The sequence below is a fragment of the Cebus imitator genome, unplaced genomic scaffold (genome assembly GCF_001604975.1).
Source record: "Cebus imitator isolate Cc_AM_T3 unplaced genomic scaffold, Cebus_imitator-1.0 Scaffold110, whole genome shotgun sequence".
NCBI lineage: Eukaryota > Metazoa > Chordata > Mammalia > Primates > Cebidae > Cebus > Cebus imitator.
In genome coordinates, this window is record NW_016107425.1 from 620,078 (window position 1) to 638,602 (window position 18,525).

The window sequence follows — 18,525 nt, forward strand, 5'->3', positions numbered from 1 at the left end:
TTGGAACTCAGTTTGTATGGATTTTCTTCTTTCCATGAATGAATATGTTGGTTTTCTGTCTTGTGAAGTCTACCCAATGCCAACAAAGCAAGAATTTCAGTATTTTTGCTGAAGGGTCACTTTGTGATAAGAGAAAAATTACATAAACATGTGTGCTGCCAGTTGTGTAAAAGTATAGCACATATACTTATGTACAGTACATAATTTTAGATAATGGTAATACTGACTCATGTATCTATTGTACTGTACCTTTTATTATTATTTTAGGGTGTAATCCTTCTACTTAGAAAACAACGTGTGCTGTAAAACAGTATGCCATATTCTGCCAGCAGCAGCCTCACATCTTGTGTTTACCACATCTCTTGATTGCATCATTTTCTCTTGTGTTTGATTTAATCTCATGTTGTTTTGTTCCTCACGGCTCCTAAATGTACAAAACTTATGGCTAATGTTGCCAGTAAGAGGCAACAGTAATGTTGCCATATTGAGTGACTGACCTCGAAACAAAAGTGATTAAGAACCATTACTAAGGTAGAAAGTCAGTGATGGTTATTCCTCACCAGTCAGGCATGCCCTATTCCACCATAGCAGTGATCTTGAAGAACAAGAACAAAGTGATGGAAGCTGGTAAGGGATCGGCTTTATTGAAAATAATGAGACTCACAGAAATTCAGGAAGGGTCTATATCACATATGGAGAAATTTCTAATGACCTGGATGAATGACCAATCACAGGAGCACATTCTCCTCAGTTCCATGATGATCACAGCCCAGGCAAAAGGTTTGTTTGCAATGTAAAAGAAAGGCCAGACCTGACTACACTGTTGAATTTACTGTTAGCTCTGGATGATGTAAACAATTCAAGACTTGTTCATTACATAATGCAAAAGCGAGCACTGGGTCTGTGAGTGCTTCAGACTGATGTGAAAGCAGCTGAAGAATTTTTGGAAACTCTAGATAAGCTGATTATGGAGGAAAATTTCTTGTCAGAGCAAATTTTCAATATGGATGAAACCTCCCTATTCTAGAAATAGATTTCTGAATGGACTTACACATATGGAGGCCACATCAATGTCAGGTTTCAAGGCTTTTAAGAATAGAATAACAGTATTGGTTGGGGGGAATGTTGCAGGCTACAAAGTAAAACCCTTGGTGATCTGGCACTGTGAGAACCACAGGGTCTTCAAGAATATCAATAAGCACACACAGGCCAGGTTCAGTGACTCATGTCTGTAATCCTAGCCCTTTGGGAGGCCGAGGAGGGTGGATCCCTGCAGGCCGAGAACTTCAAGACAGCCTGGGCAACACAGTGAGACTTCATCTCTACACAAAATTTAAAAGACAAAAAGAGCCAGGTATGGTGGCACATGCCTGTGGTCCTAGCTACTCAGGAGACTGAGGCAGGAGGATTGCTTAAGCCCAGGATTTTGAGGTTGTAGGAAGCAATGATCTTGCCACTGCACTCCAGCCTGGTTGATAGATGAAGACCCTGGCTCAAAAAAAGGGAGAGGGTGCACAGTGCCAGGGTACTGCAGGAGCAATAAGAAGTCATGGTTGACTCAACTCCTCTTCCAGGATGCCCTCCTGAATTACCATGCCAGTGAAATGAAATACCATTTGGAGAATACCTTCCAAGATTTTGCTCATCGTTGATAATGCTTCCACACAGTCTTCTTTTACTGACAATCTTCATCCAAACGTTGAAGTGGTATTTCTCCTTCCAAATATCACCTCTGATCCAACAAATGGATCAAGGAGTTATAGCAGCTTTTAAGGTCTACTGCCTGAAGAGGATCTTTGTTCAGGCTATTGCTGCAACTGAGGAAGACACAGAAAACACTGATGCAATTCTGGAAGGATTACAGCATCTATGACTGCATTAGGAACCTTGCCTGGGCATGGGGTAATGTCACCAAAGGATCTATGTATGTCTTCTAGAAGATGACACTCAAGAGGTTCATCCATGACTTTAAAGAATTTGCCAAGGTTGCAAAAATCAACCAGGCTGTGATCGAGGTGGCCGACCACTTTAACCTGAGTGTGAATAAGGATGAGATTGGGAGCTTCTAGAAGTGATACCTGAGGAATTGACTAGTAATTAGTTGTTAGAACTGGAATAAGAACATGTAGCTGAAGAATAGGCAAGAGAAAAGGAAACTGCAGGAGAAGATAAAAAAAGAAGAACCCCCAAGAAAATTCAGGGTTTAGCAGAAGCTTTTGCAGACCTCAACAGGCTCCTTAAAAAGTTTGATATCATGGACCACAACACTGATAGGTTTTCAATAATGCAGAGAAATGTTCATGATGCATTATCTGATTATAAACAAACCTATAATGAAAACAAGAAACAAACCAAGCAAACCACTGTGGACAGAGTTGTGAAGAGAGTGACACCACCTCCTCAAAAAGAGCCTCAGGCAGGTCCTTTAGGAGGTGCTTCAGAAAGCGTTGCTATCATAGGAGATGGCAGATCTGTACATGTTCTTGCCCCTGAACACTTTCCAGTGGGACAAGATGCGGAGATAGAAGACAGTGACATTGATGATCCTGGCCCTGGGTAGGCGTATGGATATATTTGTGTCTTAGTTTTTAACAAAAAAAGTTTTTAAAGTAAAAAAAAAATTTGTTTAATAGAAAAAAGCTTATAGAATAAAAATATAACGTTTTTGTACAGCTGCACAATGTTTTTGTGTTTTGAGCTAAGTGTTATTACAAGTCAAACATTTAGAGAATTTATAAGTTTAAAAAGTTACAGTAAGCTAAGATTAATTTACTATTGAAGAAAGAAAAATAGTTAAATAAATTTAGTGTAGTCTAAGTGTACAGTGTTTATAAACTTTGGCAATGTATAGTAATGTCCTTCACATTCACTCACCATTCACTCACTGACTCACCCAGTGCAACCTCCAGTCCTGCAGGCTTCATTCATGGCAAGTGCCCTATACAGATGTACCAGTTTTTATCTTTCATATCATATTTTTACTGTACCTTTTGTGTGTTTAGATACACAAATACCATTGTGTTGTAATTGCCTGCTGTATTCAGTATAATAATATGATGTACAGGTTTGTAGCCCCGGAGCAAAGGCTAGGCAGTGTTAGCCGAGGTATATAGGAGGCTGTACTGTCTAGGTTTGTGTAAGTACTCTAAGAAGTTTACACAATAACAAAATCACCTAACAACACATTGCTCAGAACGTTTATCTCCATCACGAAGTGACATGTGCCTGTATACATGTGATATGGGGAGTTACTTTCTGGGACAAAAGTCTTGTTACAGTTCCTTTCTCAATACAGAACCAAAAGAGATAGGAAAGTAAATGTTTTCTCTGAGTAAAGGGACAAAGATTTTTTTTTTTTTTTTTTTTTTTTTTTTTTTTTTTTTGAGACGGAGTTTCGCTCTCGTTACCCAGGCTGGAGTGCAATGGCGCGGTCTCGGCTCACCGCAACCTCCGCCTCCTGGGTTCAGGCAATTCTCCTGTCTCAGCCTCCTGAGTAGCTGAGATTACAGGCACACGCCACCATGCCCAGCTGATTTTTTGTATTTTTAGTAGAGATGGGGTTTCACCATGTTGACCAGGATGGTCTCGATCTCTTGACCTTGTGATCCACCCGCCTCGGCCTCCCAAAGTGCTGGGATTACAGGCTTGAGCCACCGCGCCCGGCCCTAGGACAAAGATTTTTTAAATGAGGGGTTTCTTTCTCAAAAGTTCTATCGTAACTTTTCTTCTTATAGTACAAGGGTAGACACCTAAGGTGGCTGGAAGAAATGGAAATACTCCTTCATATTTTGGTTTTACATCCAGTGAAAGTTCTCATATCCCACCCACCCTCACACCCCCATATTAACATCTTTCTTTTTAAGCTACCTGTAATGAGGGGACCAGGCTGGGAACCCACCAAGTGCTCCTCTCCTCAAACCAGCCGAGGCTGCTTTCTTCACACTGTTTCCAGACATTTTCCTGCCCATTACCAGAAGTAGTAGCATACTATATGTGATTGATTGATTTTTTTTTTCCTCAGTACTCTCCAAATCTGCAAAATTCAGTTACCTGAAAGATCTTCATCTTTGTATTTTCCTCCATGGACAGGGCATGGAACTGAGCTAAGAAAAATCTGGCTGAAATTGGAGAAGAGAAAGTGGTCTGCTGCAGAGAAACCTAAGAGGGGAGAGTAGGAGGGGGGTACTACACTTAGACTCCAAATGTAGAATTGCCTGGACCATGGCTCATAGTATTTACAGTAGCTTCTCTCCCTCAGGCCCTCTAGGGTGCTTCGGGGAGAAACGGTTGGTCAAGATGCTCTCTACACTCACTGTCTCCAATTTTGGCTTTGCAGTGGAATTTTAGAGTCAACTACCTTGAGAGGATATGTCTCAGTATTCAGAGGCCACAGACTCCTGCTAAAATGGGCTGGAGAAGAAAAAGGTCATAATAACAGATTTGCGCTCAGCATTTAAAAGTGAACATTTTCAAAGTGGGCCTTTGGATGCGTGATTACTTCTCTCTCCCAACTTGGAGCTTTATTTTTTTCCAATTGCCTCGGGTGTAGGTTGTTTTTTTTCTTTAGGAAAGTCTATTGACATAATTATTAATTTAGGTTTTTGATTGCTCTCCTTTGAGCATCAGCGGATTCCTGTGGACTTAAGAGATTGTACAGTATCAATATGTGCCTGCGATTTCAGACCTTCACAAAGGCTCATCTCATTTCCAGGAGGCCTAAAACTCTTGGGTATCTGTATTAAGGGTACACAGATCCTCTAGTATTTCTCATGATCATACCAAATGAGTTCAAACTACTTTCTCTGAGATCAAAAATCTTAAAATCAAAGAGATGTCAGGGTTGTAAAACATAACTTTTCCCATTTCAATGGACAAAAGAGATTTTCTTTGAATATGTGAGGTTAATGACAAAGAGGTTAGTGACAGCAAGGGGTGGCTAACAGTCATCGGCTGGCAGGCTTAGTGTGGAAAGGGAGGATGCAGCAGAGCAGGACAAAGATTTTTTTTCTTTTCTGGCAAATTCTCCCATAGATTTTCAGCCCTGCAATCATAGAACTTTAGAATTAAAAAGGACCTATTCCAACCCTCTTGTTTCAGGGGTGAGGAACTGAAGCCCAGAGCATGTGATTGGCCCAAGGCCCCTACATTTCCTGGTTAACTTTCTTAATGTCTCTTCCCCCGTGTTTCTGCCAAAAGAATAATGGATATGCAGAATGCACCAATATTATGTACTGAACTTATTAAAAATACATTAAGCTTGATAGTAGAAATCTAGAACCAGCTGTAAATGTTTTCCTTCCAGAATTTCAACCATTTTGCAATAAACATGCAGTCCCTTCTCAACTCAAGGCAGTATATTCAGTTATTAAACGTGTACTCCACACCAAGCATCCCTTACACGTTATCTTATTCAATCTCCACAATAATCCTGTTGAAGTAGATTTTTAAATTCCCACCTACAGATGTAGAAAGTGAGGTATGAAGAGGTTAAATCATTTGCCCAAAATCCCATACTCAGTGCTGGGATTCTAACCAGACCTACCCGAGCCAAAGCCCTCGCCATAACCACATCGCTAAAATTGTTCTTATATGTGCCATTCTGTTGATGGAGGTACTTTTTGAGGACGTTTCAGGTGTGGCAGGGTAGAAACGTCCCTAAAAAGCTTCTTCTTATGGCAAAGTTGGTGGTAAAGGGCCAGCCTGGCAAAATTAATGGGGCTGCCCTTCGAAGACAGGATTCAAGTCAAAATTTCTCTCTAATAAACCTATTCCCTACACCATGGGTGAAGAGGAAAGAACCAAAGATTTGCAGAATTTGGGGGCAAGAAGGAAGATTGGAAAGCCTCCTCAAATCCCTCAATAAACGCATGAGAAAACCAGAGCTCAGAGAAATTAAAAGTCTTGCCACCATTTCTAGATTAAAATAAAATGAGTGACAGGATTGGCAGGCAAAGAGAAAAGAAGGCAGTTCACATTTATTGAGCACGTACTGTGTACCAGGCCCTGTCCCTGGATGCTGTATGAATTTCCTTTCCTTTCAACTGTCTCCCTCACTGACCATAAGGTTCCTGAGGGCAGGGCCAGGATCATGTCCATTCTGTTTAGTGATGTATCCTTGGTGCCTATCACATGGCCATGGTAGATGCTCAATAAATATTTTCTGATTGTTGGAATACATTAATGAATGAATTACTCACCAACTCTAAGGAGAGTCTTACGATTTCTTATCTCTCTCTCTCTCTCTATATATATACACACACACACACACACACACACACACACACACACACACACACACATCTACCTCTCTCTATATATCCATCTATCTATCTGTCTATATATATATATATATATATATATATATAGTGAGAAAGAGACATATATATAGACAGAGAGACAAAGACAGAGACTATATATCTAGATAGATGGATACATACCTTCATGGATCTATAGATAAATCTGTTTACATCTCTTTCTATAGATAGATATATCTGTCTATAGTGAGATGGGGGGGAGAGAGAGAGAGAGAGAGCGCCAGCCTTGCTCTGTCACCCAAGCTGGAGTGTAGTGCCACAATCAAAAATCACTGCAACCTCAAACTCCTGGACTCAAGCGATCTTCCCACCTCAGCATCCCAAGTGGCTAGGACTACAGGAGCTTGCCACCACATTTGGCTCATTTTTTTAAAATTATTTTTTGTAAAGACAAGGTCTCACCCTGTTGCCCAGGCTGGTCTTGAACTCCTCCGCTCATGTGATCCTCCCACCTTGGCTTTCCAAAGTGCGGGGGTTACAGGCATAAGCCACCATGCCCAGCCCCGTCTCCATTTTATAAATAAGAAAACCAAGGTGCAGTGACCCAAAATAACTTATCTAGGTTCACAGAGTTACCTAAGTCAGTTGACTGCAAGGTACGTAGCCCGTTGTACACGTCAGCACAGAAAAACTACGTCACCAAGCTTATAAGCAGATCTGAATATCAGCTAACATTGGCTCTCTCCTGCCTCTTAGCAAGAGCTGGAAAACAAAGACCCAAGGGAGGTCTGTTAGTCCTAAGTTGTTTTTATTATCACAATACATACTGGGATCTACTTATAGTATGCTGTGAGATATCATAAGTAATTAAAAGAGGACTGCACCTCTTAAATGAGCTCTATACACTTGAATATGCTGCAGCCTTGGCCTTCCACTGTTTTGTTTCCAGCTCTCTCTGATGTGCACCTTGGTAGTCATGAGTCAGGAGCATCTGTAAGATTTTCCTATATCATGAAACATCTCAACATTTTTCCTAGAAAATCTATGTTATTTCTTGGCGCTCACCGATACTGTACATTCTGATATTCATAAAGACACTGTCACCAACTGTTAGTGGTGTCAGCCCAGCACTTCTTCTCTTCCATTTAGATCATGTTACCTTTCGTCCTTTGGAAAATTACACCCGAACATCCACGCTGTGGTTCTGATGGGGCTGTCAGGCATATTACACTGAACCCTGGCCAGAACTTTGGGTATGTGACCCAAGCTCATCTAGCCGAATCCGTTATCTCCCTGACCACTGTAACTGGTCCAGAGCAGGACAAATGCCTCCAGTTAGGCCTCTCTTAGATTTTATATATGGCTATCTCTTATCCTCCACATCCCATCCTCCTGCCCTTTCATTTCTAACACCGCCACCATGGCCAAGTAGAGGAAGGCAGTATGAAGTTAAACAAAAAGTATGGTCAGTGCACGGCGAAGCTGGGGAGAGGGGAGCAGAGATGAGAGATGAGGAGAGGAGACACTCTAGGATTACAAGGGACAGAAGGAGAAAGAAGATACAGGTTACATGATTTTAGTCCCTAGAATACCTGAAACCAGCTCTTCTAGGAAGCCAGTGTTTCCTGTGTTGGGTAAACAGATTTGCAATGGTTTCTGTCATTTGCAACTAACAGACATCTAACAAATTTTTTCATAGCAAGTGGGAATTCTACCATAGATTTTGAGGGAAAGAGCAACATGATGGCTAACTTTGTGCTGCAAATTCATTTTCTGAGGCTTGCAAGGGCCTGAACATCCCACCCAGTAGTAGATGTGTTGAGGTAAACTGTGCCACAAGCTCAGACTTACCCTTCATGTGCAAATCCCAATCCCATCTGAATTTGAGTCTGCCTCCTCCTGGCAGCCTTTCCTACCTTGCTTTTCTCTGGTTGTTCCAAGCTGCCCAGTGAGTATGCGCTCTTTCCCGGCATTCACACACCCTTATTGCTGTCACTTTCCTCTCTACTCTCCTGAAGGCAGCCACTACCAGGTACAGAAGGTAATTGTTAAATCCTCATTGGCTGCTCTTGACCCAGCTGAATTTATGGTGTGAAGAGGACCTAAGGACAGGGTCGTGCCCCAGGCTTCTGAGGAAGAACCTGTGCAGGAGAGGGACACAGAATAGACATAGGCTCTGGAGCCTGGCGATCACATCTGGCTCTGACATTGATGAGCCATGGGATCTCAGGCAAGTCAGTTACTTATGCTCCCCAAACCTGAGTTTCGATTTCTGTAAAATAGAAACAGTAGGCATCATTTCGCCGGGTTGTGGTGAGGAGTAAAGATAGTGCATACCAATCACACCAGGTAGGGGTGTTCCAAAAATGACAGTCCTTGCACTACTGCCTTAACTAAATATGGCCAGATGATTGATGGGAATCTTGTGGCCACTGGAGACATGAGTGTCTGGGGCAGCCTTAGATGAGGAAGACTGAATTATGAGGTAGGAGACATTGTTAGACTTATGTCTCCTGTACTTGTTTTTGTTTTGTTTTTATGAGACAGGGTTGCATTCTGTTACTCAGGCTGGAGTGCAGTGGCATGAATATGGCTCACTGCAGCCTTGAACCCCCAGGCTCAAGCAATCCTCCCACTTCAGCCTCCTAAGTAGCTGGGACCAGGTACGTGCACCACCGTGACCAGCTAATTTTCGTATTTTTTGTAGAGATGGGCCTTGCCATGTTGCCCAGGCTGCCCTTGAGCTCCTGGGCTCAAGCAGTCCTCCTGCCTTGGCCTCCGAAAGCGCCAGGATATAGGTGTGAGCCACCACGCCCAGCCTCTGAGTGCTTTATGAAATCCACTCTCCCAAAAGAGGGTGCATCTCAGTGAGGACCTTTTACAGTGAAGATACCTGAAGCCATGTGTTTCAAACATTTTCACCTTTCATCGTTCTCTTTCTTGTGGATGCTATTTTTTGAAATGTATGTCTTCTCCCAAGGATAGGATTTGTTTGATAAAATTAACTTTCTCACTTGATGAATTATAATGGGCTTAATCCAAGAGCATGATACAGTCAGTGTTACCACACAGAGTAAGTGCATTTCTGGCCAAAAGGGGAAAAAAAACGAAGTTCTAATTAGGCTGTTTGTGATTCTGGCTGGGTTTGTTGTAATACTGCAAATAGTTCAAGAAGTCCCATCACAACCTTTCTGAGGTGCATCGCTACCCAAACTCCCCCAAAAAGCTGTCACTTCAGGTAGAGACCCTGGAGAGGACTGGCCCGGGAGCCCCTTACCTGGTAGGTGGCCCCTCTGCTCTCTCCTCACCAGAGCTGGCTTTTACCTGAATTCATCTGGGCCTCAGAGTACAACGTAAATCATGCAGAACGATGTTTCTAACTGTTCCACATACCGATGCATTACCACACGTTCATAACTGGACTGGATTTGGCCATGCAATTCCTTTATTCTGACTACATGTTTTCTCCTACCCGTAAGGTTCGTAGGGGGAAGAACAACTCACTTAAATAGGCATCTCTTCCTCTGTTCTTTTTCCATCCTCCGCCCCCCAACCACCACCACCCTACAAACCTCCCTCTGCTCCCCCGGGGCCTAGAGAAGGCCCTTTAAGGGGATAAGAAATGATGCATTTTGTGGAAAGCAACCTCCAAGCTGAATTAGGTGAAAGAAGCCATTGTTCTTAACAGAAGGAGTCACCAGCCTCAGGCCTGGAAAATCAGCTTAGATTCCTTTAGAACCTGAGTCTCTGAGCAGCCTAGCCCCTTCTACCTAAGTGTACTATCTTCACCTCTTCTTGACCCTCGTGAAGCTGGTTTTCTGTCTATACATTTTTCTGCTTGGGCAGGAAAATACGTCTGGGCTGGGGAATCTCCGTTTCAGGAGTGTAGCGCCGGAACTCTGGGCTCTCCGACATTGACCTTGCCTTACTCTCAGCATCCCTGTCTTCCTTGGGAAATCTCACTGTCTAGGTGGGAAGTAGGCTTCATGTTGTCTCTTTCTCACTACAGAGCCACCATGGAACAAACCCTTAAAAGAGGCCCTGCCTCGAGAGCAGCCTGACCAGCATGGTGAAACCTGGTCTCTACTAAAGTACAAAACAAATTAGCTGGGCAGCGCGGCGCACCTGTAATCCTAGCTACTTAGGAGGCCGAGGCAAGAGAATCACTTGGGCCCGGGAGGCAGAGGTTGCAGTGAGCCAAGATCATGCCACCGCACCCCATCTTGGGTGACAGAGTGAGACTCCATCTCAAACAAAAAAAAAGAGGCGTGGCCAAGCTGGTACTCCTCCCAGACTCTTCAGCCAGCCAAGCAAGGAAATGGGGAGGTTGGAGGACAACAGCTGCTAGGCCTGTTTCTATTGTCCAGCCCTCCAGAGTACCCCTGAATCCTGCCTATTGTCCTTGCTGGGTTCTCTACCCTCCCATCAATTCTATGAGTCCCTGACTTCCTTCCACTCAGTTCCCTTTTTGCATAAGACGGTCTCAATTGTTCCCACCTTGTCTAGTGGTTAGGGAAAAAAAGAAAAAGACGGTCTCTGTGTCTGATGACTGCATTCATGAAACCTAACTGATTGTAGTATTAACCTCAAGGTGAATGAATCTTCTGGCCAAGTAGATATTATTATATCTATTATTAGTGCTTCTCTTGCCAACATTTCTGGCTCTATGTTCTGCTGTTTGTTACTCATGTAGCTAAAAAGATTCGCATTTTAATACAATGAATTGGAATAAGATGGCTAGAGACAGATCAGGACAAGATCAGAGTAGGGAACAAACAATTCTAAAATGGTCTAGTTGTGCAATCTATTTCTCAACGTAGCACCTAAACATCATAATTATAGCATTTGGGGACAGGTAAAATGATTGATTTTGCAGAAAATATCTGTTGTTTAATTACAGGATCATATGGGTCTTTTGGCAACCAACAGATGCCAAAACAGACTTAAGCACCATCTTGAGAAACTTGTGATTTGCTTAGTGTGCTTTTAATTTAAAGCATATGGTTTCACATTCAACTGCAGTGTCCAAAATGAAGACATTAGCAATGAATCACTCCATTGGAGAAAACGCAGTGCTCCCGGACCAGGACTTTTGGTCTGTGTACTCAAATGGTTCTGTTTAGAGGCATAAACACAAAGCAGCTCTGCCTGCTTCAGCCGGCTGTTCCTGGGATTTATGAGACATCAAAGGGCCTCATGAACAAATTCCCCTGCAATGCACAATGCTTGGCACCATGGCCTGCCTCCATCTGAATAAACAGAGTGCAGTTTGGTCACTGGAAACTAGGATTAGAATGATCAGAAGGCTGAAAAGATCATTTATTTTATGGCAACTTTTCATTATTTAATCTCTCAGCCTTCCAGTTAATCTGACACTTCATGGCCCTTGGGGAATCCAGCTATCCTGTGTAGAATTTCGGAACTGCAGCCTTTATACTAAGAACCATGCTCTGGCTACGGGCCACAGACCTGAGTCCACTGAGACCACATGTGGTCTATCTGCTGGTGAGGGATGCCAGTAAGGCATACAGTGTAGCTGTAAGGATGTGGGCTCTGGAGGTCCATGGCCCAAATTTGTACCAACAAGCCATTTCCTAGTTATGTGAACTTGGGTAAAGAGGTCCTGGGCTTCAGTTTCAGAATCTGTACAATGGTAATAATAGTAAAAATGTTTCAGAGTTGTTATGGGAATTAAATGAAATTACCCATGTCCAGAGCTAAGTTAAGAATCTAGCATCTAGTAAGCTATAATAATATAGTTAACTGTTATTGTAACTACAATTATTATTAGAAATAGGTCCTGCCTCTTTGTCTCAAGTCCTTTCATGCTTCTGCTTAAATTAATTCAGTGTACATTTAGTGAAGTGCCTACTGCGGGCCCTGTGTGTTAGATGCTTTGACATACTTCTCAGAGTGCTGTATGGCTTGAAAAATAGCTTTTGTATTTCTCTGTTCATTTTCTTCAATGTTTCCACCCATCCTGTATTCATTTCGCCCTACAGGACATTCTCCCTCAGTCCTCATTGAGTTCTTAGTCACTCTCTATCTCTGCACCACCCAGTAGTAAGGACTACATCAAGCTAAAGCATAGAATGCTGTTAGTCCTGGTAGCACCATTTGACTATACTCCAGGCGGTTACATCAAAGGGGAGGCATCACAGAAGGTTTATCCAATCTGTTTTATTTTCCAAAGAGAGCTCTGGGTAGAAAATATATTACTCCTAAAGATTTGTTGTAGCTCTTTATATATTAGGCGCAGTAACCTGTTGTCAAATATAGCTGTTACAAGTATTTTTACCACTTACTCCTTGTTTTTTAATTTTCCATTCTGTTTGTTACCGCTTGTTTGTTTTTACTGTTAAAAGGGTTTTTTCACCTGTAATCCCAGCACTTTGGGAGGCTGAGGTGAGTAGATCATTTGAGGTCAGGAATACACAAGTAGCCTGGCCAACATGGCGAAAACCTGTCTCTGATAATAATACAAAAATCAGCCAGGCGTGGTGGCAGGCCCCTGTAACCCCAGCTACTTGGGAGGCTGAGGCAGGAGAATTGCTTGAACCTGGGAGATGGAGGTTGCAGTGAGCCAAGATCATGCCGCTGGACACTGCCTGGGCAACAGAGTGAAACTCCATCTCAGAAGAAAAAAGCGTTATTTTTTCTCATTTTGATGTACTCAGCTTAGTATTTTAGAGTGCTTGCCCTTAGCCTCATGCTTACAGAAATCTTTTCTACCCTGTGATTATATATTCACTTATATTTGCTTTCATCACTTTTCAAATTTTTTAATATTTAGATTTCATACAAATATTCTTAAAATATTTATCTTTAAACTAGGATTTATCTAGCAAAAATTATTAACTGCATAAGTCAGCCATGATTATTGATTATTTTCTCTTCCTGGAGATCTTGACTTGCTTTTATGGCAGTGATGGCTCTTGGAAGTCACTAATGAAAGAATGCAAAAATGGTCCACTGGGTGTAAGCAATAGACAACTCTGAAGATAAGCCCTTCCTTTTTTCGTTTTGTTTTGATTTAAAAAAAAAAAAACCTTTGCAATTATTAGTTTATTAGTATTATCCAGGACTCAGATGTTCAGTATTCCTCCTGAAATTACATAAACAAATGCAAATGGAAAGAATCCAAGTCAAAATTATATAACAAAACAGCACTGCACCATGAAAGCGTGTAAAATTACAAGAATGCTATTTTAAAATACTGGCATTTTAAGAAAATGATAATCTCAAAAACCACAAAATTGCCAAATTGTTCCCAAAACTGCTAAGCAGATAAACATGACTAATGAATGAGTTTGGGTTTTGTAAAGAAAATCATTCAACTAAATTTAATAATTCATACTGAAATGCAAAGTTTAAGTGTCTTCTTTCCTCCTATCTACTTGGATTTATAAGAAGGCAAACCATAATATAGGAAAACATACTCTATTTTGAATGTGGCATCTTTGTCTTAAAATCTGGCCCAATTAATTAAAAATACTTTTAATGGCTGGGCTCAGTGACTCACACCTGTAATCCCAGCACTTTGGGAGGCCAAGGTGGGTGGATCACCTGAGGACAGGAGTTCAGGGCCAGCCTGGACAACCTGGTGAAACCCCGTCTCTACTAAAAATACAAAATGGGCATGGTGGCACATGCCTGTAATCCCATCTACTCGGGAGACTGAGGCAGGAGAATCACCTGAACAACACGGAGCATGGAGGTTGCAGTGAGCCAAGATCATGCCATAGCCCTCCAGCCTGGGTGAAAGAGCGAGACTCCATCTCAAAAAAAAAAAAAAAAGCAAACAAAAACAAATCCTTCTTTTAATGGGAAATCTCATTTCCTGATTAGTCCATATTTAGATAAATGGGAAAAGACATAGCCAGCATTTTTAGAGTCTTCACTGAGACTAATGTCAACAAAAAATTTAATTTGTCAATCTTGTATTTTAAAGTCACGCTTTTGAGGTTACTATCTCAGGTCTTATTTAATATGGGAACTGCAAAATATAACTGCCCTTACCTGGTAATGAGAGTTAAAGAATAGAGTCTTCATGTAAAGGTTAGAACATAATTTTCTAACAGTCCTTTAAAGACAGCCTTTCAAAATGTTTGGTTCTAATAATCCCATGCTGTGAGTAGATTGATTACTCTTCAGTTTGTAAATATAAGTGGGCTATGTGAAATTTCTTAACTGATCAAGATTTTGTATTTCCAGTTATGGACGAAAATCATCTCAACTTAACTTTACCCCCATTATGATATGCAGGGTGTGTAGACAAAAGCCTTTTATTAGCTAACTATATGAAAGGATAAACACTATAATAATTCATGTGATTCAAAATGAGCAAAAGCAAAAGACTAGCTTCCCCTCAAGAAGAAAAATTTCAGACCTATGAAAAGGACAATACTAATAAAAAAATTTATTTCCTTAGAAGCATTCAGAATGTCAATAAAACAGCTGCAACTTTTTTTTTAATAATTACAGAGTGTCATTCAGTTAACAGAACAACAATTATTTTATATAAGCTGCATCAGAGACAACTGAAGATGAAAAACTACCATCCTTATATGTAACTAATTTGTGCTGTGCACCAAAGAACCTGCTTTACATTTCCAGGCCAGTTTGCATCCCCCACCCTATACCACGCAAGGTTAGTGGCTATTGAAAATACCACCAGGATAGGGCTAAAGACACATTCGGTAGTGTGTAAACTACATTAAAAAAGACACTGTACAGTTTAAAACAAATCTTACACAGCCTTACATTTCCATTTTTTTCTTTGAAAGGAGTGAGTTGTGTATGGGAGGGTTAAATGCTTTATAGACAAGAAAAAAAAACTGCACTAGAATCAACTTTTCTTCATCTTCCTCCTCCTCATCATCCTCTTCCTCCTCTTTCTTGCATTTTTTCAGCCTTGACAACTCCCTTTTTTGCTGCATCAGGCTTTCCTTTAGCTCGATATGCAGCAATATCCTTTTCATATTTTTCCTTCAGCTTCGAAGCCTTCTTTTCATAAGGCTGCTTGTCATCTGCAGCGGTGTTACTCCACATCTCTCCCAGTTTCTTCACAACATCACCCATGGACAGGCCAAGATGTTCTCCTTTGATTTTTGGGCGATACTCAGAGCAGAACAGGAAAAAGGCCGAAGGAGGCCTCTTGGGTGCACTGGGATCCTTGAATTTCTTTTTTGTCTCCCCTTTAGGAGGGATATGGGTTTTCATTTCTCTTTCATAGCGGGCCTTGTCTGCGTTTGCCATATCTTCAATTTTCCTTTCTCTTTAGCAGGCATGGCCTTCCACCTCTCTGAGCACTTCTTAGAAAACTCTGAGAAGTTGACTGAAGCATCTGGGTGCTGCTTCTTATGTTCCTCCCAACAAGTTTGCACAAAAAATGCATATGATGACATTTTGCCTTTTGGCTTCTTAGGATCTCCTTTGCCCATGTTGAATCATTTTTCCTCAGCGAGGCAGAGTCACCCAGTGCTCATCTGGCTCTCACTTGCCCCTGCACTGTCTCTATGGAGCTCAATGTACTGCAATGGCTGTGAGAGAAGGAGCCAGATGCAGCCTCCTCACTCTCTCTGCTCTGTAACATTACCCTTCCTTGTTTTTATACAGTTTAATGATTTGTAGCAATATACTGTAATAGCTCAGCCTTTTAATTTGGGTTCTGCTGCACTTATAACAAAATTGCAAATACAGAGTGAATCACTGTTGATGAATAGGATTTGTCTTCTTAAGTGTGCTAGGGCAGGGAAACAAGTTGAATTCACTCTTAAGTCCTTTTTGCTCTGTGCTTGTGCTGTTCCCACTCCAGCTAAGGCTTTCATCACCTCAGCTGGACTATTATAATGTCCTTTTTGATTCTCTTTTTTCCCTCTCTCCTCTAAATTATTCTACACGCCACTGCCAATTACTATATGTCATCCTCCTGGTCAGAAGCTCCAGTGTCTCCCCAGAGCCCATGGGATAAAAGACAAAATCTTTAATAATTACCTCCAACCGGGCGCAGTGGCTCATGTCTGTAATCCCAGCACTTTGGGAGGCCAAGGTGGGCAGATCACAAGGTTGGGAGTTCAAGACCAGCTTGGCCAACATGGTGAAACCCCATCTGTACTAAAAATACAAAAAATTAGCAGGGCATGGTGGTGCATGCCTGTAATCCCAGCTACTCGGGAGGCTGAGGCAGGAATCGCTTGAATCTGGGAGGCAGAGGAGAGGTTGCAGTGAGCCGAGATCGTGCCATTGCACTTCAGCCTGGGTGACAGAGCAATATTCTGTCTTGTGGAAAAACAACAACAACAAACAACAACAATCAATGGCTTCCAAACTCTCACAATCGAACTTTATTTTCCTAAACTTTCCACTTCCCTGCCCCTGAAATCAGTGGTGATACTAAGGGAAGGCCTGTGGGCACTTTAACCTCCCTCAGAATATATTACTTAGGTCAATGAAAATCCACCCTCCATAGAAGTATTAGTATTGTTTGAAATTGAAAATATTCATTGTCCCTGTAATATAAAGTGTGAAAGAAAGCATCTTTAGACAACATTGCTATTTTGAAAAAAAAATCAAGTAATGTATTACCAAGAAAATACAAATTACTGTGCATTTGCTATATAAGCCATTCAATAGCCCATAAAATACTCCTTTTATTCTAAAAGATTGTTTTTCTAAACATCTTAAAACTTTATTTTTTTCTCTTATTTCTGTGGCATAGATTAGTGTTGCTGATATCCCCAGATTTCATAGATGAAAGAGTTACATAACCATCAGCTACCTTTCCTTACCACAAAATATGAAAACAGTAGTTATTCCCAATCCAACCATCTTTGGGATTTAGGATGACAGTTGTCTACTTCATATTGGGTAAAGGTTTTGTGTGTTTTTAGGCAAAGGTTTTGTGTAATCATTCAAGAAAATTTATGGTTTGGTTTTAAAATGCTAAGAAAAGCATAAATATTCATCAATAAAAACTTGTTACATAATGAAACATCCATAAAATGGAATCCTATGGAACCATAAATAAGAATGACATAGCTATATCATCATGGACCACATAACAACATGTTCTGATCAACAAGGAACCACATATAGGATGGTGGCCCCCGAAGATTATAATACCATATTTTTACTGTACCTTTTCTAAGTTTACATATGTTTAGATATACAACTTTTTACCACCGTGTTATAATTGCCTACAGTATTGAGTACAGGAACATGCTCTACAGGTTTGTAGCCCAGGCGCAACAGGCTATACCATATAGCTTAGGTGTCTGGTAGACTATACCATCTGTGTTTGTGTAAGTTCACTATAGGGTGTTCCAGCAAGGACAAACCTGTCTAATGGCACATTTCCCAGAACATATCCTCATTGTTAAGCGATGCATGACTGTATTTATGTATGCAAAAGCTTCCATGTTATAATGAAATATGAAAAAAGCAAGGCACAGAGCATGCAAATATGCTCACATTTGAGGGTTTTGTTTTTGTTTTACAGGCAGGAGAGATAGCCTTAGAATTGTATGTATATAGAATAGTTCACACAAGACAGTAATGGCAACAGTTTCCTCTGCAGCAAAGACTAGGGTTCTGGGGAGGACTTAAGCATTCTATAGTCTTTTGTGCTGTTTAACTTTTGTCTATACCTAAAGCATGTGAATTTTTTCAATTAAAACTGTTAATTAAACATTTTTAAAATAAAATTTATAATGAAATGTTCCCCTCATTTAATAACCCTTAAGCTAAGAGGCAAGTGAACTGTATCAACAGATACAGAAAAAACTAGGTCAGCACTTTTGAGTTAGAGAGGAACAGTGATTCTCTCTGAAACAGAAGAACATTCTTCAGTGACTGTATATCATTCAGAACTTAAGAAACAAAAAAAAGACAAAGCAGGGACAGAAAAGCTATAATTAAAACGCAAACAGTTTCCTTCCAGAAATATGGGAAAAGGACGTAGAAGAGAAGATGACCCTTAAGGAACATGGTATTTCCGAACGAGGCCACACAGTGCAGTTGTGCACATTGATAACAAGTTAGCTAGTTCCCAAGCTTCCATTTTTGCTGATGGTAGAAAACAATCTGCTAGGTTCCAGGTAAACTCAGCCACTTACAGGATTTTTCATAGTATCTCTTTAATATGAGCACTCAGTTAATTTAGGCTTCTCCTCCCTCACCCTTCTTCTCTTATCCTCTTCTTAGCCAAATTTAAAAACATTTTTACTCTACCTATTATCTGTATTTCCCCCTAGAGAACCCCTTTGGGCCC

The 18,525-nt window shown here is 41.1% G+C and overlaps 1 protein-coding gene and 1 pseudogene across 2 annotated transcripts in view; one reads left to right on the plus strand and one right to left on the minus strand.

The window, feature by feature from the left end:
* MYO3B (myosin IIIB) overlaps nucleotides 1–18,525 on the plus strand; it is a 491,163-nt gene that overhangs the window by 434,862 nt on the left and 37,776 nt on the right. The gene's annotated exons all lie outside the window — the stretch shown is intronic.
* Nucleotides 14,815–15,718, minus strand: LOC108310949 (annotated as a pseudogene). The gene has a single exon (XR_001827987.2). The product of XR_001827987.2 is annotated as a high mobility group protein B1-like (transcript).